This window comes from Chenopodium quinoa, unplaced genomic scaffold (assembly GCF_001683475.1).
Source record: "Chenopodium quinoa cultivar QQ74 unplaced genomic scaffold, ASM168347v1, whole genome shotgun sequence".
NCBI lineage: Eukaryota > Viridiplantae > Streptophyta > Magnoliopsida > Caryophyllales > Amaranthaceae > Chenopodium > Chenopodium quinoa.
This window is the reverse complement of record NW_018742630.1, coordinates 1,025,075-1,048,086: the sequence shown is the minus strand read 5'-3', so window position 1 is coordinate 1,048,086 and position 23,012 is coordinate 1,025,075. Positions and strand designations below refer to the sequence as shown.

General features: G+C 42.8%; 1 long non-coding RNA gene across 2 annotated transcripts; it reads right to left on the bottom strand.

Annotated features, from left to right (window-relative positions):
• Positions 1-18,852: 18,852 nt before the first annotated feature.
• Positions 18,853-22,630, bottom strand: LOC110721784. 2 transcript variants are annotated; one of them, XR_002511470.1, is made up of 5 exons: positions 22,471-22,630; positions 22,201-22,267; positions 20,564-21,210; positions 20,015-20,142; positions 18,853-19,135 (listed from the first exon to the last, which is right to left on the bottom strand). It is a non-coding gene; the product is annotated as an uncharacterized LOC110721784 (long non-coding RNA). The 2 variants fall into 2 exon arrangements; XR_002511469.1 differs by having other exon boundaries at positions 20,564-20,666.
• Between the last annotated feature and the right edge of the window lie 382 nt (positions 22,631-23,012).

Genomic DNA, 23,012 nt, shown 5'->3' with positions numbered 1-23,012 from the left:
ACTTTCCTCTATAAATACCAACCTTGGGATTTGGAGTAAAGTGCTTGAGTGGAAGTTAGAAAGAGCATTCCATATTTTGGGAAAAACTCTTAAACTCTATTAACACTTGGGTTTTGGTCGGACCTTGCTTACTCCAAGGTAGCGGACCTAAAAAGTCGTGTCCGTCCTTTGTGGGTGGATACCGTTGGAGGCACGGCATTTGCGGTGCTCTAGGCTTTCAAGTAAGAGCCCGTTTTGAGAGGGCGAAGCTCGCTTCAAGGGTATGATTCATTCTTCCTTTTCTTGTGTTTACTTATTTATGCTTTATGGTTTTATTAATTACGAGTGGTTCCTTGGGTCGGGGTTGTTTCCGCGGTGAGGCGGACTCACCAAACTCCAACAGCGGTATCGGAGCCCCGCTTGTTTATTTTTATTATCATGTTTTTCAAGGTTTTATTTTGGCTTATTTTTCTGGTTTAAGTTGCTAATTAGATTAGTAGCTCGATTTTATTTATTTTAATCCCGTTTTTAATGTCGAATTTGGCCCAGAACCCAGATTTTCGCCCAAAAATAGTGAATTTTGGGTGGAAAAGGTGTTCAGGAAAGGTTTTTATCCCAAAGGGTCTGTGATTTTAAACAAATTATGACCAGAAATGTCTTTTTCGAGGGATTTTTCGTTTTTGACGAAAAAATTTAAGTCTTTTCTAACCTTGAAAAAATTTCGTGGTTGATTATTTGCATTATTTTCTTCATTTTTAAGTCCCCTTAAAGCACACTTACTTGGTAGTATTTGATGCTTAAAGGTTGATTTATTTTCACATAATAGCAAAATAATTGCTTTTTAGTGTGAAATTTTTTGTTTTAAGGCTTCCTAAGTGTTAAAGATTCAATATTTATTTGTGATAAGTGATTGAAACTTTAAAAACCACTAAATTCCATGTTATTTTGTGTTAAACTTTGTTGTTTTAATTATTTAGAGTTGATTGGAAACATAAAGTTTCAATTTTTGTGATAGAAATTTGGTTATCTTCATGTTGGAAGATATAACTTTCAAGGATTCACAAAATTTAGATGTTGGAATTTTCACTTGAACATTAAAGTTCATATTTTTCCAACTTCCCCTTACTTTGTCAAATTCTCAAGTTTAATTTAAATTGATTAAATTAAAAATGAAAAATTGCCTCAACTTTGTTATTGCACCAAGCTAAACCAATTTAATTAAGAATGGTTCTTGGAATTTTTTTGGTTATTTGCACTTTGAAATTTTATTAAGTTAGACTTGTTTAAAATTTTTATTTTTTGCTCATTAAGTTAGTTCTAAAATTAATTTAGAATTAATTAATTATGTCTCGCGAAATGGGATCAAATCCCGAGGCCATGACACGCAAAACGAGGCAAAGAACCACCCTTGGCTAGCCGGGCTGCATAGCATCCCGGATGTGGTTGCCAAGGTGGCTGCCCCACCTTGCGTACGGCCACACGTGCGGCAGCAGCACACGGCCGTAGCAGCCACGCACCAACAGCCATGGATGTGCGTGCGGTAGTGGCAGCAGCCTATGGCTGCTTGCCGTGGGCCGTGTGTGCGGAGTTTTTTGTGCGTGCATATGCTTGGTGCGGTGAGGTGAATAGCCGTAGTATGCTTGGTTTGCATGAGTCGCGATTATTCGAGTTTCCTTGGAAAACGCTTAAAGCGAAAGCCACTTCAAATGCGGTTGGCTTAATATTGCTTATTTTTCCGTTTTATTTATTTTAATTAAAATTTTGGGAGGCTAGGCCTCAGTTTTGAGCGGCATTGGCAAAATTTTATTTTGACAAGTTTAGGTGCTACCGACTTAATCAATTGGATTAATTAAGGGAAATGCGGAATTTAGTGGGAGCTTCAATTATTAATGACGTCAATTACATAATCGGTTAAACAATTTTGACTAGTTTTAATTAGGCGTGTTAATCAGATTAACCACCTAGATTAGTTACTAGTGCGCGCGTTGTTTAAATGCATTTTACTTGTTTGATATTGTAAATTGCATGGGCCATTCACAAATAGTGAATGGATGAATGGAATATATATTCTCTCTCACAGGTTTTATGAAATGGCAACTAGTGGGACCCGATTAGGATAGAAAATACGGACTACGTGCCGTTATGTATTTTTGTAAATCTAAATACGGTCTACGCACCGTTAAGTATTTTTGTACGTTAATATTTAGATTATTCCTAGTCATAGACACTAGTATTTGCATAGTTTGGTTAAGTCTTGAAGACGGCGTATCTTGGAACACAAAGCCTTGAATTGCAAATGAAGACCTTTTGAAGATTTGAAGAATTCAAGGGGTCATGCTAGTTGTCAATACGCATCTATAATTTCGCTTTATATTTTATGCTTATATACATGTGAATTATTCGTTAGATGCATGTTTAGGTTTTCTTTATGTTGCGATGATTAGTTAAGTTCACTTAAATCAACCAACATAGAAATCCTAGGTCCCTAATAATATTGAATCAAACTTGCCATTCCAAAACAACACTTACCAACCGAACGAGGGTGATGGTAGGCTACGCCAAAGCGAGGTGCCATCATTTCTCCAAGGCTCATAAGGCACACCGGGTGTGCACGTTGGTTTTGGTTTAACTCATCGGTATGAGTGAGGAGTCCTTACATACCGTGGCAAAAGAGATACATCGTCAAAGAAGCATTAGATGCAACGATTGTCTAACCAAGAGTGGCTTAGAGCCATTAGCAAGGAAATGCTTACCCTAGAAGATTGAGTGTTAAGACAAGCCAAAGCATGCTTAACCACTCTTTATTTCTTCGGATCTTGGAATCACCTTATTTTCACAAAATAGGGACAATTTTACGTGTAAATAAGACGTTAAATAAGTATTGAAAATTTGCATGAATAAAATTCAATCTTATTTAAGTAATTTTGAATGGTTTTTCATTAAAATTCTTTCAATTGTAGAATCATGTCTTCAACCTCAAACAACCAGTTTTCATTACGCTCAATTCTCGACAAGGAGAAGTTGAGTGGTACCAATTTCCTTGATTGACAAAGAAATTTGCGCATCGTTCTTATGCAAGAATAGAATGAGTATGTCCTTAATGAGGAAATGTCCGAGGCTCCCAATGAGGAGGTAACTCAAGCAGCCCTTAACCGATGGCAAGTAGTCGATCGGGATGTCAAGTGCGTAATGCTAGCCACTATGTCTCCTGAACTTCAGAAAACCTTCTTCGAGAAGGAATCGGCTTATGAGATCATTCCTGAGTTACAAAATATGTTTCAAGAACAGGCTCAAACTGAAAGGTTTGAAACCCACAGGCAGATCCTTGAGACTAAGCTCAAGAAAGGAGAGCCAATCAGCCCGCATGTGCTCAAAATGATCGGATTATTTGAGAACATGGGAAGGCTTGATGCAGGGTATTCAACTGAAATGGATATTGACATCGTTCTGCATTCCCTTCACAAAGGCTATGACCAGTTCAAGATGAACTACAACATGCATAGTGATGTATCCATTTTGTATAGTAATTTACCCCCGTCCCTTGGTCATAATTAGTAGTGTTTTTGGCTCTTTCGAGCCACTTTTATTACTAATTTTTGTTTTCTAGTGTTTTCGTAGTCTTTGTTGATTTTTGTGTAGAAATTGTGCCTTTGGAGCATTTTCTCGGGATTTTCATGGAGCGACTACGGGAATTAGAAGTGCACAACCATCTTTGAAGCCCAAGGCCGGTTAGAGTCATCGAGCCGGTGATTAAGGGCTTGGTAATTGGGATCCCGAGGTATTTGGACCGAGTATTCAAGACCCGAAGAGGAAATCCGGATTAAGCCGAGAAATCAAGCCCAATCGAAGTCCGAGCCTCAAAGTGAAGCAAGGGCCCGATCGGGCAACCTCTAGCACGATCGGGCGATGCTGCGGAGAAGGGATGAGAAGAAAAAGGCGGGCCCGATCGGGCGCGCGTTTTTATAGGACCTGATTAGTTTAGTCTTAATTTTTGTTTTAGAAAACGTTTAAGTAGGATTTTTGTACGGAATTTTGATTACCTTCTTTCTTAGACTTTCTCTCTCTACTTATAATATTTCTCTCTCTTAAATTCTCTCTCAACTTTTGTTCTTAATTATTTCCATTCATTCCAGTTTTCTTTTGGTAACAATTTCTTCGCTTTTAATTTCAGCTATTGTACTTACTTCTTTGATTATGCTTTTAATAATTAGTTATTTGATTAGTTTAGTTAGGATGATGCATGAGTAGTTTCATTCTAGGGTTTATGGGGATCCATAATTAATATGAAGGGATAATTTGTTATTATTAATTATTAGTATTGCATGATAATTTTTGTTTCGGGGTTTTCTGATGTCCTGCGGGAGAGTTACAATTCCGAGACTGGAACCGGACGCCTGTACCTGCAAAATAACAGAGACTCCTGAGAGCTCCGCCTCCAACGGTCAAGTTAGTACCTGATTAAGGAGTAATAAGTGCGGAAAATAAAGTAATAAGGTCTCTCTAGGTGAGAGTGTTTAATGTTGGTAATCTGCTCTGTTAGCGAGATTAGCCGGTTATTAGTGTCTTCCGTAACGTTTCTGTTCTGTTCCGTTCTTCAGGTGAGATTAATTTCTTGATTGCTTGATTAATTAGGTATTTATAGTCTTGAGAAGCGTGCCACTCTCTAGGTTTAGGGTAAACCTAGGGCTGACCGGGCCTCTAGACAGGATTGGGCCTTGTTGGCCGGTTTTCCCATTTGGCATGGGTGGACACGTGGCGTGTCTCAATTGGTCCGTAGAGGACGTATCTGTGATTGACACGTGGCAGGCTCCTATTGGCCTACGTGAAGGACACGTGGCGGAACCTGGTTGGTCCACTTGTCAAACGGTGATTGGTGGATAAAAATCCCCTAATCATTTGCCCCTCACAGGTGGCGTGTGACTGGTCACGTGTCGCCTATGACAGGTGTCGCACGGTGACAGGCGACGGCCTGCTACAGGTGTCACCTTGCAAATGGCCGAGAGATTTCCCGCCCAAATTTTGAATTCGGAAGCGACCCTTTGCCTTCTCACTTTGCCTATATAAGGAAGTGCTGACTTCGGTCATTTTCACATTTGAGAACTTTGCGAGAACATTCGGACCCCTGAACTTGCTCTGACATTTCGGACCTTTTCTGCCTACCGCCTGTTCTGACAAGCCGACTGCACCGGATTTCCAGAACTTCATCAACCGTCACTCGTTCAGGTAACTCAGTTCTCTTACTCTTAATTTTCTTTTTAATTTTTGAAATGGCACCACGGAAGCACACGACACGACCTAAGTTAGTGATCAGCCGGTCACCGGGGATGGCTGAATCTAGGACTAGGAGTGTCGCCTGCCCTTTTCTGGACCCATCTTTGCCCTTTATACAAAGTCCGACTGTATCCGTGTCTATGCAGAACGTGATGGCCAGAACAAAAAAGACTGCTATGATTTCAAACTCGGACGGCTCCTCCCAAAGGGTGCTCATTAGTGAAACATCTGACCAGGCGCCAGATGTAGAAGTGAAACGAGGCGGCTGCCAAGCCGACAGTTCTGAGAGAGGGGTCAAGGTGGTCCCTTCCCATTTGACCGTTGATATGTCTAATTTTCCTCCTGCTCCTTCTAAGGGAGAGGAGGCGGGCCCCTCTGGGAGAGGGGAGGAGTCGTCCTCTTCGGGCTCGTCAGAGGACGAGTCCGAGTCCAGCTCTTCTGGCCACAGTTCTCCAGGCTCAGAAGAAAGAAACAGCCGCCTACAAGAGGCGAGGCTTTCTCATGCAGTTGAGAAGGGGGACAATTGGGCGGAGCCGTCCGCCTCTTTCAGAGAGGAAAACACCCCTTACTACTGCACGGTACCCCGGGGCCGGATGGCAACCATGCAAGACAAAGTGGAGAGCTTTATAGCTAACCACAGAATGGGCCCGGAATTTTTACTGTTCGTGCCGGATCCAGAAGACACTGTCGTCTGGCCGGCTGGTACCAGCTATGATGACGGCTGCTTTGGCTGCTATGTGGCGGCCATCAAAGCTGGACTGCGCTTCCCATTACATCCGGTTGTTCAGCGGATTTTAGATGGGTATGATTTGGGGTTATGGCAGTTAGCCCCCAACTCTTGGGTAAACGTACTCGGCTATGTGGCCGGGTGCGAAATGTACGGGGTGGAGCCAAGCTTAGAGGCTTTCGCCCACATGAACTATCTCAGCCGGACCCCTAAGTCAGGAGGTACCGGCTGGTATCAATTAACAAGCCATAGGGGTTACCTCATGACGAGAGGTAAGGCGAACAAATGGAAGGATTGGCGGAACACCTTCCTTATCATCGAGGGTTCAGACACGGAGCTGAACCAACGCTTTAACAAGTGGAATAGGGATCCGCCTCTTCTCGCAGGCGGCCGCAGCATGCCGCCTGTTCCCCCAAAGGCTAAAAAAGAGATCCTAGACAAAGGACTCTTCAAAGTAGAGACTAGGGTGAACTCTACTTTAGGGGTACGAGAGCAAGTACCCCTAAACTGCGTCCCGAGCTTCAAGTGGCTCTATGACGAGTACTTTTTGGCCGCCTGTGGCCTCAGCAGTCGGTGCTCTAGAGGTAGCCGGCCTGTCAAATACTCTGTTTTTTCACGCTTTGTTTACTTGGGATCTTTTACTAACTTTGCTGTTTATTTTATGCAGCTGACGCCATGAGTAAAATAACAGCATCCAAGACTGCGGCGGCCATGTTGCGGGCCTCTCTCATGCAACAGTCTTGTACCGACTCCCCCAACAAGGGGGCACCCTTGGTAGGCTTCAAAAACTCTTCCTCTTTTAGGAGTTGTCTTATGCATATACTAACTCTTTTTATTTTCAGTCGGGCACTCCAAGAGCTTCTTCCTCGCAACAGCCGAACCCCCAGGCCCGGAGGACGACTGTTGCAAGCTCTCCTGGGTCTTCTAGGAAAACAGTGGCGGCTGAGAAGCAGCCGGCCACTTCTTCTAAAACCCCGGCGGGGCCGCCTAGAAGTATGGACAATTACTTGTAAAAACTTTTACACTTGCTTCCTTCTTGACTAGGTCTAACTTGCTTTTTTACGCTTGATGCACCCGGCCCTCAGGGGCTTGACTTGGTTGAGGTAGCCAAGTCCATGATCAAAGTAGTTCCTCCATCTGAAAGGGAGGCGGTCAGGGGTGCCGGAACCCTTGACCTTGATGGGATTGCAGGGGTCCTTGCTGAGGTATACTTGGCATATTTTTGAATTCCAGGACGCCTGTTATCTTTTTTGTTTGGAAACTGACGCCTGTTTTTTTTTTTTTTTTTTTTTTTTTTTTTTGTACTTAGGCCCTGCTCCGAGTTAACAGCCTTCGCAAGCCGCTTGATCGGAAAAACAAAGAGGTAAAGGCTGCAAAAGCTATGGCCGCCTCTAACTGTGATAAGGCAATGTTTCAAATTGCCCAAAATGAAATACTGACCATTGATATTCTTTATTATCAGGCGCAGGCTACCGCCGCTGTTCGGGCTCAGTTAGAGGCGGCCCAGAAGAAGAATGACGAGCTAGAGGCGACCATCACAAATCTTAAGGCCGAGCTGAAACCTCTTCGCCAAAAAATGCACTCTTACGAAGCCATGGAGAAATCCTTGGCCAACGTAAAAGAACGCCTGGTGAGCCAAGAGAAGAGTCTTACCCAAGAGCTCTCGGAAAAGGCCGAGCAAGAGAAGAAAGAGCTCGTCCGGGAGATGATGGAAGACTCCGCTCAAATCCAGCGCATGACCTGGGGCCGCCTGTTCCCCAATGCCGACTTTGCCTCTTGGGAAAGAACGTACCGCCAGTGTTCGGAAACATATAATCAAGAGATCCTGGCGGCTGCTGAAGAAGAGGCGTTGGGAGATGCGTTGGAGGAGGAGGAAGAGCCGGTTGTGGCGCTTGTGCCACTTGGGGGTAAGGCATCAAAAGAGGATGCAGCTGAAGCCGAGTCCAGCAAGAAAAGTGCTGACCAGGCGGCAGCTGCTAATACTGAACTGCCCCCTTCTTAAGCTTAATGTATTTTTTCCACGGCCTGCGTGCCGTTTGCTTTGTATTTACCCGGCCAGGGGGCCGGGGCTTTGAATATTTTGCTGGTCTTTAATGACCGGCTTATTTTTAATCAAATTTTTGTTTTGCTTCAAATTTGTCTAAGTATTCCATATCTAATATCCCATTGTTCACTAGACCGACTGTTGTACATGGCCGAATCGTTGCAGACAAGTACAAATAGTAAGTACGCCGCCTATGCCCCTGGACGACTGGTTGTCTGTTTCCAGGATAGACGATCAATCGGCCAATTATTCAATCGGTATTCGAACTATTTTGTCTGGATCCTTTTTAGGCAGGCGTGCCTGTTTTTTTGTAATTTTAACCAAGTAGGAAAGTGGTCTGACCAAGTAAATAGTATTACCTAGTCGCCAAGGAATTAAGTAAGTAGGATAACAAGCGGCGGGTACCGGTTGTTTCCCATTGCCAATGTTGGCTTTTAACTCGTAATTTGTTAACCTAGTAAGAGTAGTGGTTGAGAGTCCCTGTTTGTTAAAAACAGGCGGACGACTCATACCTTTTAGGCTCCATACTAAGTTTGAGTGACTATTAAGTTAACATAGGAGTTACTTAGTCTTCGTCACACTCTAGATTGAGTAGTAGAGGTACCAGGCGGCGGAGGCCGGCTGATCCTCTTGATTTGCCAATGTTTGTTGGCTATTAACTCAATAGGTTACCTAGTAGGAATAGGGGTTTGAGTGCCCTTGTTTGTTAAAAACAGGCGGACGACTCAAACCTTTTAGGTTCCATACCAATTTTGAGGGAGTGACTATGAGTTAACGTTGGAGTTACTCAGTCGCCGTCACTTTTGTTTGAGAAGTAGAGGTACCAGGCGGCGTAGGCCGGCTAGACCCCTTGATTCGCCAATGTTTGTTGGCTATTAACTCAATAGGTACTCCCTGCATTTATCCCAAGTAATACAGGCGGTCATCTGACTCAGATGTCAACTGCTACCACTGGTTTGGTTAGTGATAGAGTTATCCTTGTCTCAAAAACGGCTACGTGGTTGTCCTTGGGGACAGTCGTATAGGTGCCGTGTAATTAGTTTATAGAACAATGTTCCACCCAAAAGGGAGCTGCTCTCTGCGACGAATTTCATCCGGAGGGATGCCGTCGGACGCCTGCTATGATGTTGGGACAGGTCGTATTAGTTTTGTAGATTTGATCAGTTGGCTTGGCACCTGGTCTGATCATTCGGCCGGTGGCCTTGGTAAGTTCTTGGTGAACGTAGGTGCTAAGTAAAAGAAGGGTAGCCGCCTGTTAGGCACAGGGTCGGCCAGGCCCTAATCTTTTTAGCTAAGTATTGTGAGTAAAATACTCAATGGAGAGTAGCCGACTGTAAAGGTACAGACGGCATGCCCCTCTGAAGATAGAGTGAAAAACTCAATGGAGAGTAGCCGACTGTAAAGGTACAGACGGCATGCCCCTCGTAATACAAAATTGAACAGTAAGTGCAAACTTTATTAAGTAGCTCTTTACTTTACATCATTCAGAAGAAATATTTTTTAAGATTATCTACATTCCAAGTTCGAGGCAACGGTTGTCCGTCTGGTGTTTACAGACGGTAGGTACCGTCCCTCACTTCCTCATAGATTCGGTAGGGTCCTTCCCAGTTGGGAGTTAGTTTGCCAGACTCATTAGCCCTACCAACTGCTTCCATTTTTCTAAGTACAAAGTCCCCTACTTTGAGTGGACGCCTGTGTACTTTTTTTTTGTATGATCTAGTCATTCTCAAGCGATAAATCTCATGGCGTAAGACAGCATTGCCCCTCTTTTCAGGAAGTGAGTCTAATGCAAGGCGCATGGCTTCCCAGTTTGTCTCTTCGTCATATAGCATTACTCGAAGAGTCGGCTCGTAGTGTTCTATTGGGAGAACAGCTTCCGCACCATAAGTTAGGAGGAATGGAGTTTCTCCAGTCGCCCCTTTTTCAGTCGTCCTAATGGCCCAGAGAACATGTGGTAGTTCATCCGCCCATAGGCCGCCTGCTCGTTCAATCTTTTTCTTGAGACCGTCTGAGATGATTTTATTAAAGGCTTCTACCTGGCCGTTTTCTTGTGGACGGCCGACAGATGCAAAGTAGTGTGCAATTCCTTGGTCTCCCAACCAGCTTTTGAGAACAGGCGTCTCAAATTGGGGACCATTATAAAAAACCATAGAAATGGGAACCCCGAACCGAGTGATGACATTTTTCCAAATGAATGAAATTATATCTTTCGTCTTGATTCCCTTTAAAGCCTCCGCCTCTACCCATTTAGTGAAGTAGTCAACGGCAACAAGTATGTACCTTCTGCCGCCTGTAGCAGGCGTATATGGACCCAGGATGTCCATGCCCCACTTAGCAAACGGTAGTGGGCTGTGAATGGTAGTGAGGTCAGTAGCCGGACGGTGAATTAGTTTGCCAAACCTTTGGCACTTGTCACATTTTTTCACCATCTCCATTGCATCTGCTTCCAAAGTAGGCCAAAAGTAGCCCTGCCGCCTTGCCCTTTGAGCAAGCATCCTACCACCTATATGCGAAGCACAGTAACCAGAGTGAAGATCATCTAGTATCTCTCGTCCCTTTTCAGGAGTAACACACTTTAAGAAGGGTTGAAGGTACCCCCTCTTGTGAAGTTCTCCCTTAATCATTTCAAAACAGGTGGCTCGTTTTTTTAGTGCTGCTGCCTGTTGAGGATCATCCGGCAGTGTACCGTTTGTCAGATATGCCCTGATTGAATCCATCCAGGTTGAGCTTCTGTCTAGGATTCCAATAGGGTTTTCCTCGATGCTTCTCTTCTCCATTACTTCCCAAAAAACAGTTTGAGGAGTATCAGAGGAGGCGGATGATGCTAATTTTGACAGCGCATCCGCCTGGTTGTTTTCTGACTCGGCACTTGGATCAGATGGAAATCCTCAAGGGAGCCGACTGCTTGTCGGACCGCCTCTAAATACTTGATCATGGCCGGATGGGTTGCTTCATATTCGCCATTGTACTGACTCACTATCAATTGTGAATCGGAACAGGCGTCTATTTTTCTTGCCCCTGCCGCCTTGCACATGCGGATCCCGGCTAGTAAAGCTTCATATTCTGCCTCATTGTTTGAAGCCTGAAAACTGAAGCGTAGAGCATACTCGAACCTGTCGCCCTCTGGAGACTGACATACGACGCCTGCTCCACAACCATTTGAAGTAGAGCTTCCGTCCACATATACCTTCCAGACTTGGTCTCGAACTTGAGAGTCAGGAGGACAAGTCATCTCAACAATAAAGTCAGCAAAGGCTTGCCCCTTCACTACTTTTCTAGGCTCGAAGGTAACTTCGAGGCTCTGTATTTCTATGGCCCATTTGATCATTCGGCCTGACGACTCCATGATGGTCAGCGGCCGCTTGATAGGTTGGTCTGTATACACGACGACTGTATGTGCCAAAAAGTAGGGCTTCAATTTTTTAACAGCCATGAAGAGTGCAAGACCAAATTTCTCCACTAGGGGATACCTCAACTCGGCATTTTTCAGTACGTGACTGACAAAGTAGACCGGGAGCTGACAGCCGTCCCTTTCAGCAAGGAGAACAGCGCTTAACGCATGATCAGAGACGGCCAGGTACATGTAGAGATCCTCTTTGGGCAAAGGGCTGACCAGCCTCGGCAAGGAATGCAAGTGAACTTTTAATTTCTGGAAGGCGGCCTCAGCATCCGGCCCCCATTCAAACCTTGCCTTTTTCTTAATTTGCCTGGAAAAAGTATAGGCATTTGTCGCCTGATCGGCTTAGAAATCTTCCCAAGGCCGCCAGACAACCTGTTAACTTCTGAACCTCTCGGATGGTACGAGCGACTGCATGTCAATGACCGCCTGCACCTTCTCAGGGTTCGCTTCTATTCCTCTCTGATTGATAAGGAATCCGAGAAATTTCCCAGACTCAACTCCAAATACACATTTCTTGGGATTGAGCATGACATGGTGCCGCCTGAGTGTGGCGAAAGTTTCTCGGAGGTCCGACAGATGATCTTTCTGAAGTTTAGTCTTGACAATCATATCATCAATATATGCCTCGACGTTTCTCCCAATCTGATCAAAGAACACTGTGTTTATCATTCGTTGGAAGGTAGCCGGGGCATTCTTAAGACCAAACGGCATGACCGTGTAACAGTATAACCCCTGATCAGTGACGAAGGCCGTCTTCTCCTGATCTTTCTTCCATAAAGGAATTTGATGGAAACCAGAATAGGCGTCCATAAAACTCATCAAGGCATGGCCGGCTGTTGAGTCGACCAGGTTATCAATTTTAGGCAGAGGGTAACTGTCTTTGGGGCACGCCTTGTTCAAGTCTGTGTAGTCTACACACATTCGCCAGGTGCCATTCGGCTTTTTAACAAGCACCACATTTGCAACCCAGTCTGGGAAATAACATTGCCGAATGAACCCTGCATCAAGTAATTTTTTAACTTCGGCGGCTGCCGCCTGACTTCTTTCTTCGCCATGGTTCCGCTTCTTTTGCCGTACCGGCTTCTTTTTCGGATCCACATCGAGTTTATGTACCGCCAGATCAGGACTAATGCCTGGCATTTCATGGACTTCAAATGCAAAGATGTCCTTGTATTCTTTCAATAGGTTGTGAAAGTCGTCACCAAGGTTTCTCAGAGCAGTCGTCCCAACTTTGACTATTCGGTCAGGACGTGAGTCGTCTAAGATAAGGTCCGCATGCTCACCAGCCGGCTGAGGGCGGAACTCATCCGGCCGCTCCTCTGCCAATGATTGCTATTTTTCTCGCTTTTCTTGCGAACTCTGTCTGGGACGCCTTTCTCTTTTTGCCGCCTGCTTCCTGAACAGGCGCATTCTCCTTGACATTGTCAAGGTCTGTTTTTTCTCCACTTGACCCAGTGGCCATAACAGTGGGCTTGACATCCGAGAGATAGCACTCTCGGGCCATCCTCTGATCTCCCCTTAGGGAGCCGACTGTTCCATTATCCCTCTCAAACTTGAGCAACATAAGAGACGGGATTATAACAGCCTTGGAATTATTCAGGGTTGGTCGACCCAGAATCATGTTGTAGGCCGAGAGTTCCTCTACTACTAGGAACCGGACTACCATGTGTCGTCCTTCCCCTTTTTCGCCCAGGCGAATGGGTAAATCTACTCGTCCCAGTGGGTGGACGACTCCTCCTCCAAACCCTATTAAAGGGTGGGAGGCCGGATGTATGCAGTCCGTCTGATATTTCAGTTTCGAAAGACATTTTCTGCTGATGAGATCTGAGGAGCTCCCGGTATCTATGAGGATTCGGCCAACTCTCTGGTTGGCCACTTTACATTCAATAACTAGAGGGTCGTCATGCGGCCCCCTTACCCCTCCTAGATCCTCTTCAGTGATGACAATCTCAGGAAATGTATATTTGGACGGCCGTTCTTGGTGAACAGAATTTACATCTAATCGCCTTATATTATCTTTGTTGCCCCTAATAGTGGGGCTGCCTCCTGAGAAGCCGCCTGCAATGGTGTAGACGACTGCATCATCTGTATCGGAGTTGTCGGCCTGTTGATTCTTTTTGGCCGACAGCTTTCTTGAGGAAGTGTTCCCCGTAGATTTTTGACATAAGTGTCAAGATCACCTTGCTCAGCCAGGCGGTCTAGGTACCGCATGAGACTGATGCAGTCATTGGTGTGATGACCAACGTCATCATGATAAGCACAGATTTTATCTTGGTTCCGGTTGTTTGCAGAACCCTTCATGGGGACCGGCTTCTCAATTGAGATCCGTCCCTTTATTTCTTTTAGGATAAACTGGTTATCCTTGTTAAACGCATACTTTGGGGAGTATGGTTTGAATTCTTTTTTCTTTTTCTGGGCCGGCTGTTTAGAGGAATCAGCCGCCCAGACCTCTTTTCTTTTCTCATCTTTGTTTGACGACTGTTTCTGTCGTCCTTCTCTTTTGTCGAACCTTTTCCCATCCGACTGTTTTCTCGTACACAGATCAGTCGCCTGTATATAGGCTTCTGCTTTAATCAAGGCCTCTTGAAGAGTCGCCACCCTTTTTCGAACCAAATCAAATTTGAAGGTAGACCCGTCTTTGAGACCTCTAAAAAAGTCGGTATAAGCTACCTCATCCGGTAACCCTTGAATCTGTATTCTCATCAGGTTAAACCGCCTGATGTAAGAACGAAGCCCCTCCTTCTCGCCCTGCTGAATTGTTCCCAAATCCAGGGTCGTTTTCTTCGCAGGGATGTTCATGGCGAAGTTGGAGGCAAATAAGTAAGCAAGCGTCCTGAAGCTATTTACACAACCAGTCGGCAGGTTGCCGAACCATTGCTGTGCGATTCCTTTGAGAGTCGCTGGGAAACACTTACACCAAGTGGGATCATCCAACCCTTGAAGGTACATCAGGTTGGTGAATGCCATCAGATGGTCTTCTGGGTTAGTAGTGCCGTCATAGGCGCCTACTAGTACATTTTTCACTTTGGCCGGCTGAGCAGCTTCAGTAATTTCCTTGGAGAAGGCCGACGGCTGTTCACCAAGTCTAAGCAACCGTAGCTGCCAGTCCATAGGTTGGACGTTTTTTGCTGCAGGTCCACCAAATGGAGGTGGCTGCATAAAATACTGTTGTTGCGGCACAAATGGTAAGTTGGGTACCGCCTGGGCACTATGAAAGCCGGACTGACGGGAGGTGCCGCCTGACTGACTCTCATGGTACGACTGAGTATGCCTCATCGAGGCATTTCGCAAACTGTCTTGAAAGTCTGAAGTAGAAGCCGACTCTGACAATCGGTCACTCTTCTTCTGCTCTAGCAGTAGCCGAGCATCTGTGAACGTTTGCTTTGACCCGTCCGCCTGAATATGACGAACCGGTTTCCTATTTCCTGTAGGATAACGGAATTTTGTGAAATCAAGGGCAGGTGGCTCCCGCTTCCTAGATTTAGGATGAGGAGTCGCCTCTCGCCCTTGAACTGGCTTCCTCTTCAGTGAAGTGGAAGGTTTCTTGGCCGACTGCTCCTTGACTGAAGCAGGCGGCTTCTTGTTGATCAACTCTTGAATCTCTCCCTTGAAGTCCCTCATGAAGATCATGAGTTCGTTTCTTGTGATGGGAGCAGACCCATCAGTCGGCTGTTGCCGAGCAGGCGGTGCGCCTGCTGGCCCGCTTCCTTTTTGAAGATGCTCCCGTTCCCTCCTTTCGATATGACGGGTACGTCGGGCCCTTAGGGTCCCGTCTGGAGCTGTATGAGTTTCAACTTCAAATTCACTTTCGGTGTCATGGTCCGACTGAACTTGAGGGTCGTTTAGGGGACGCCTCTCTTCAGGAGTCGGTACAGACTTGGATGCCATCTCTGAAGTACTCTCCCCACAGACGGCGCCAAATGTTTCGGGGTTTTCTGATGTCCTGCGGGAGAGTTACAATTCCGAGACTGGAACCGGACGCCTGTACCTGCAAAATAACGGAGACTCCTGAGAGCTCCGCCTCCAACGGTCAAGTTAGTACCTGATTAAGGAGTAATTAATACGGAAATTAAAGTAATAAGATCTCTCTAGGTGAGAGTGTTTAATGTTGGTAATCTGCTTTGTTAGCGAGATCCGCCGGTTATTAGTGTGTTCCGTAACGTTTCTGTTCTGTTCTTTAGGTGAGATTAATTGCCTCCCCCTCTTTAATGAGGATTAATTAAGTATTTATAGTCTTGAGAAGCGTGCCACTCTCTAGGTTTAGGGTAAACCTAGGGCTGACTGGGCCTCTAAACAGGATTGGGCCTTGTTGGCCGGTTTTCCCATTTGGCATGGGTGGACACGTGGCGTGTCTCAATTGGTCCGTAGAGGACGTATCTGTGATTGACACGTGGCAGGCTCCTATTGGACTACGTGAAGGACACGTGGCGGAACCTGGTTGGTCCACTTGTCAGACGGTGATTGGTGGATAAAAATACCCTAATCAGATAGTACTCCCTTTCCGTCTTCTGATCCCCATTAATGGAGCCAACAGTTTCATCGTCCCTTTCATACTTAAGAAGCATGAGAGCTTGAATGATGACGGCCTTGCACTCGTTCAGAGTTGGTCGGCCAAGAATGATGTTGTAGGCGGTTAGCTCTTTAACCACCAGGAAACGGACGACCATGTGTCGCCCTTATCCCATCTCCCCCAGCCGGATGGAATCTCAATTTGTCCAACCGGGTGCACGACCCCTCCCTTAAAGCCAACTAATGGATGGAAGACGTCGCACAGGCCATCCCGCTTGTAATTAAGCCGGGGCAGACACTTGTAGCTGTTAAGATCAGAGGAGCTACACGTGTCTAAGAGGATCCGGCCAACCAGCTGGTTGGCGACCTTTCATTCAATGACGAATGGGTCGTCATGCGGTCGACAAACATTGCCTCGATCCTTTTCAGTGATGAGAACGTATGGGAATGTTCCACTGGAGGACGCATGTCCATCATCGACTGAATGGATCATCCTTTTCAGATGATCCTTGGTGCCCCGGATGGTCGGGCCACCACTTGCGAATCCGCTTGCTATAGAGTAGACTGGATCCTTGTCGTTATCCGAGCTACTAGTAGGCTGGAAAGTTTTTGACGACTGCCCTGGATTCGTCTTAGAAGTCTCTTTGGACTTCAAGACATAAGACTTCAGCAAGCCCTTGTCCGCCAGTCGGTCCAACGTCCGCTTGAGACTATAGCAGTCGTTGGTGTCATGGCCCACTTCTTGATGGAAGTGGCAGAATTTATTCTTGTTCCACGACTGAACAAAACTCTTCATAGCATTTGGCTTCTCAATGGTCAGTCGATCCTTCACCTCTATAAAGATGGTGTAGCAGTCTTTATTGAATTCATACCGCGAGATGTACGATTTGAATTCTTCCTTTTTCTTCTTGGACAGCTGATCAAGATCCTCAACCGCCCAAACTTCTTTTCTCTTTTTGCTCTCTTCAGCTTTCTGAGCTGGCTTAGCAGACCGACTCTCTTTTTGCTTGTCAGACCTCTTGGAGTCCAACTGATGACTGGACGAGCAAGGTCGGTAGCTTAGATAAAGCTCTCCGCCTTTATCAACGCCTCTTAAAGGGTGAAAACCCCCTTTCGGACAAGGTCGAACTTAAAAGTCGACCCGTCCTTAAAACCCTTGAAGAAGTCTGTATAGGCTACCTCGTTAGACAGCTATTGGATTTGGATTCTTACCAGGTTGAACCGCTTAACGTAGGAGAGGAGCCCCTCTTTGTCTCCTTGCCGAATGGTGCTTAGATTGAGACTGGTTTTCTTGGCTGGGATGTTCATTGAGAATTTGGAGGCAAATAGGAAGGCAACTTCCTAAAGCTATCAATGCGCCCGACTGGCAAGTTGCCAAACAATTGTTGGGCGATGCCCTTCAATGTAGCCGGGAAGTACCGGCACCACATGGCATCCTTGGTCATGAGGTGGTCCTCTAGGTTAGTGGTACCATCATAAGCACCCACCAACACATTCTTAACCTTGGCCAGCTGTGCGGCTTCGGTTATCTCCTTAGTGAACGCAGAAGTTTGTTCACCATGTTTGAGCAGTCGGAGTTTCCAGTCCAAATCTTGGACATTAAATGCCGCCAGACCCCCATAGAGGGCCGGCTACATGAAGTGAGGAGAATACGGGCTGTAGACCATACGAGGTACGTACGGTGCGTTCCCAATCATCTGAGGGCCAAAGTGGACGGTATTACCGCCTGTATGGCTCTCATGCAAGGATTGAACATTCTGTGCTGATGTATTCTTGAAGGTGTATGGAAAGCTCAAGGAGAGGCTGACTTAGACAGTTCCTAACTTCACCTGCGGGTGATGATTTCCCGGGCGTCAGGAGTAGATTTTTTGTTTCCCACCGGTTGTTCACCCCAGCGAGGGTTTCTTGTATTCTTCTGGGGCATAAGAATTTTGGACTAGTCAAGGGTCCCGACTGCTTTGTCCTTTGGATGCGAAGTTGGTTGCCTGACGAGCTTCCTCCTCTCTAGAGGAGTCTTCCTTGCTGACTGACCCTTACTTGGGCTAGCCTTGCTTTTGGTGATCAGATCCTTAATTTCACCCTTAAAACTAGTCATGAATTTCATGAGTTCGTCCCGGTTAACTGGGGCGGATTTATTTGCCGCTTGGGTTTCCCCTTCCGGCTGGCCAGTGGGCCTGCTTGTACCCGCCTAGCTTGCACCCCGTTCCAAAGTATCTTTAGGACGGATGCGCTATGTGATGAGAGAGCCATCATTCTCTATGTATGTCTCTACATGAGGATCTTCATCCTCATGGTCAATGAATACCTCTTGCTGATTAATAGTGATGTCAGGAGGTGGTACAGACTTTTGAACCATCTTTGAGGTATTATCCTCACAGACGGCGCCAAATGTTTTGGGTGTTTTCGTCCCTCGGGAGAGTCACGACTCGAAGATTGGTTCAGAAGCGCCTGTACTTGCAAAACAACAGACTCCGGGTGGTTGGAGATCCACCTCCGATAAATCAAGTTAGAACGCGATGGAGTAAGTAAGAAGCACTAATAGAAAAAATGCTATTTGTAACTGGCAAAATTGACTTTTTGTAACTGGCATTGTTTGTTGCGAATGCCACCGTTACAACTAGTGAAAATTATTCGTAACCGACTAATGTTAGTTACAAATAATGTACTATTCGTAACTGGCTCAACCTAATGCCGGTTACAAATAAGCTATTTTCCAAGTTAGAAAGCATACTATTTGTAACTGGCGTTAAGTTATGCCGATTACAAATAAAGTATTATTTGTAATTGGCATAGCCTAACGCCAGTTACAAAGTGTTTATTATAAAAAAAAATGGTAGCAATAGGAAATTCATTCCTGTACTGCCACCACCCGTACACTATATTTATATTTTTATAATGTAAAGACCATTAATTGTCAATAAACTTTCATAAAATACAATAACTATTAATGTGACCAATATAAGACCAACTTTAAGCGACACCTTATCAATTACATTGAATTGATGTACTTGTAAATTACAAATATTTCTCTCACAATTCACAATAAATAATACTCTATAACTAAAATAAGCTAGTTAGTTAATTGATACAATGGTCAACCTTCAAATTTTGACGTTTTTGTCTACTTTGCCCTGCTTCACAAATTAGACTATTTTGTATGGGATAACAATAGTTCACACTGAGCACTTGATATTGCGACAAAATTCTGCATGGGAAAGAAAATTATACATAAAAAAAAGCCAAAATTAAAAAGTGACCAAGTGAACTCTTCTAACATGGTCAATGCATCAAAGTGAGGGGATATAAAAGAAAATAAGCATCAAAACTCACAAGAAAAACTTAAGTCACTTTTTAGACAAAACTAGTGACAAATAAATTCAATACAAAAATCAAAACCATTAATTTCACTAAAACTATGTTATGACTAAACTAGCTATCATATACATATAATTGTATCAGACTAAACTGTCACATACATATAATTGCTTTTATAGTTGAGGGGAGAGCAATAAAACAACCCCACAAAAAATACAACGCTTATACTCGGTTATACTCAAGGATACATCATTAGAGGAATAAAGGCTATACAATATACATAAAGTCGCAAGGGAACACTTTTCTAGTAAGCAAACTATTCAAACAGAATATTGATACAATTGCATTATTATGTTATACTTGGCAATATTTAGCAAACAAGAAAGCATGCAAGTTTAGAGTGGCCTACAATATTTTATGAAAGAGTAAAAGATAAGAAACAAAAAAATCTTATGTTGCTATATACAAAAGAAGATGAACATTACTTTGAGAGGAGGAAGGGGTTCCAATTTATATTAGGATTAGAACTCAAACCAGCATAAGCAAAAGAAGGGGGAAGGTTGGCCATTATATTTCCCCTAAACCTTCTGTATATACACTTACATCAACCAAAGATCAGTTTGTTAACCAAAATCATGCATGTAGAGATATAAAGTCAAATTCCAATTGTAGCCACATATATAACATTTTAATATTGTATATTCACATAAATTCCAAGCTGTGAGGATGTATATCTGGCTATATTCATTAGGAGTGAGGAAAAATTTACTGCTTTTAGATGGTTAGCCGCAAGGCCTATTGCAATAACAGCCCCAAGACTTGGTTCAATAAGTATCATTTGTCTTTTGATATGGCCACAGGTACAACTAGAAGAGATGAAATAACCAATTATACAATCTGAAAAATAAGACAGAAGAGAAACATCAACCACCCTATTGTGACTAAATTAACAAGAAAAGGAGATCTCCTCAAAGTTAATTGAAGAAAAAGGCTACTCCATTAATGGTATTGATGATTAACTACCACCCATATATCTCTTTAAATGACAAAAATATTTTGTGAATCTCAATATCAAACCAATAATAAAAGAAAACCAAGGTAAATCAAACTTTAAATCAAGATACAACCCAATCGAGCAAGCAAAAAATCCTTACTTTGTGTTCATTATAATTAAAGCATCATTTTAGCTCCGGAATAGAATAGTAGCTTCGCCTTTTGATAAACTACCTCCATATTTTTATTACTTTTTATAATTTCTCCTAAAACTCCGCACATGGAAAAATGGAGCAAGTATTTATAAACGGAGGGAATATTTTACCTTTAGAGTTGGTTCACCCTTATTAGTGTTTTCACACTGCTTTTCTTTTGTTGCTTATGCGCGGACAACTTTTCCTATAGCCGACTTTTCAAAGTCCGGCTGCCTGCATTTGAGTTCAGAAATTTCATGATGTCTAAATATAATTTGACATTTGGAATGGTCTTAGCACATGAATTTTCTGACATTTAAAAAAAAAAAAAAAAAAACTCATTATATGTGACATGTACACATTTCATTATTTTGACAAAACCTTGGAGTAATAAACTCTATAACACATAGTCACATTGATGATTAAAAGTCATCTGCCTCAAGGTGAAATTAAAGACATTATCTTAATCCTTCAAAGATGTATATGCTGCTTTTTCTTTGGCAGGTTTCCAATTGGGTTAGAAACCACTTAGATGATTAATACATAACAGAAAATGGTAACAAACAAAATGTTGATTATATATGGTAAAGCAAATTGGATCAGATTTTCAGTTTTTCTTCTACAACACCTTCATTTCACAAGTATAAAAAAGGTTCACAAATTAAAAAAAATAAATTTAGAGATCTTTCAAAAGATTGACAATTGAATGCAACAAAAAAAATCCTCAAAGAACCGCAGCACATCTCAATAGTTTTGCAAAACAATTTTTCTGACCGACCTGCAAATGAGAGGAACACAGTGTTTTATATATAACACAGAATCGCACATTAAAAACAGAAAAAAGAAGAAACAAAGGCCTGATATATGATGCTAGAACAATTAAGTGAGTAAAGAACTCTAATTATAGACTAAAAAATATTAATATTATAAAGCTTAATTATTGAAAGCATGAGAGTATGAAACAGACAATTTCACCCGAGAAATCTTAAAACAAAGAATCACAAGTAGCAATACATTTCAACCAACACACTACATAATGTATAGTTCGTCATATATGGATTAATATGAGAAGAATAAGATCTAATTCTAGCTAGCACCTTCCCAAAATCCCAACCCATACTCCTTCCATAAACCCCATTCTAAATCAGTCTGTTTATCTAAATCCTTCATCTAGATCATAATATGCTTCCATTGCTTCTTCCTCAACAGTCTTATTATGTGGTTGGCAATTTAGTTATGTTTTTAATAAAAACAAAGTAAATTTTATGTTTAAGGCTATTCTGAATTAAGCACAGATTATTGTTAAGAATCAGTGATGGAGCAAAAAGCTCCTCTGCATACATCTGGATTATACTCTGAATACTATATTGTAAAAATCCAATCAGAATTATCATTTTGATACTTTCAATTCAACGAAAAAATTACAGAAAATAAAAGTTGATTCAGTTAAGAATATGTGGCTGAATTCTCTCAAATTAGATCCAAATCCATGAAATTTCATAAAATAAGACATCTCTAATAAGATAAACAATTAAACCAAATCCATTTTTTTCACGAATTTAACAGGAAAAAAAAAAAATAAACTCAGAAGAGGTAACATAAATTAGGTGGAAAAAGATAATTTTAAAAAAAATTGGCAATTAGGCATCTACAATAAGATTAACAGTAAATAGAATTTCAATTAAACAAAAATCACATTTACAAAAAAAAAAAGTCGACAAAATTTCACAAAACTGTATAAAAAATCATAGAATTCAAAAGAAATTACATGCAAAGCAAGGCGTCGGAAAGCCTTCTTGACCTCAGATTCAGAAGCTTCGATGAACACTAAGAGTCTGGTAATTAAGGATAAGCGTATAGTAAGTATAGTATTAGCAACCGAAGCAAAAACAAATGCAACCCGATTTCTGCTTGTTTTGATCTTCTTCTTCATTAATGGAGAAAATATAAATTAAAATAAATAGTCTCACCGAGTAATGGAAACTAGATTGGGATAATTCAACTCATTAGATGAACCCTAATTCAAAATTTTACATACCTTTAACCTCAATGTAGCCCACGTTTGCTGAATTTCATATTCTTCATCAACAAAAAGCAATTTTGATTGAGACTTTCAACCGTTTATTTTTATTGAGGAAAAGGAGAAGTTATTGGAAGAGAAAGGAGTATACAGGAGTAGTACTCATTAAGTCGAAAACGTAAGTGAAAAGAAGAAGAAAAAAAAGCTACAATACTTAGGTTTTTGAGAAAATAATAAATATTGTTACACACTATGTTGTAAGCCACTTACTAAATATTTAGTCAAATTTTATTTGACTCAAAATTTGTAACCAACACTTAATGGACCGGTTACTAATAGATTTTCTAACCTTCACAAATTTTAAATTAGTAACCATCGTTTACAAGGCCAATTACTAATGTCATATTATTTGTAACTGACATTATCTTAGCCAGTTACTAGTTGTGTTTTAGTAACTAACGTTTTTAACGCTAGTTACTATTAGGGTGTTACAAATAGCATTTTTTCTACTAGAGAAGTGTTAAAAAGGTAAAAGTGAGATATTCTCGCATTTCGAGATC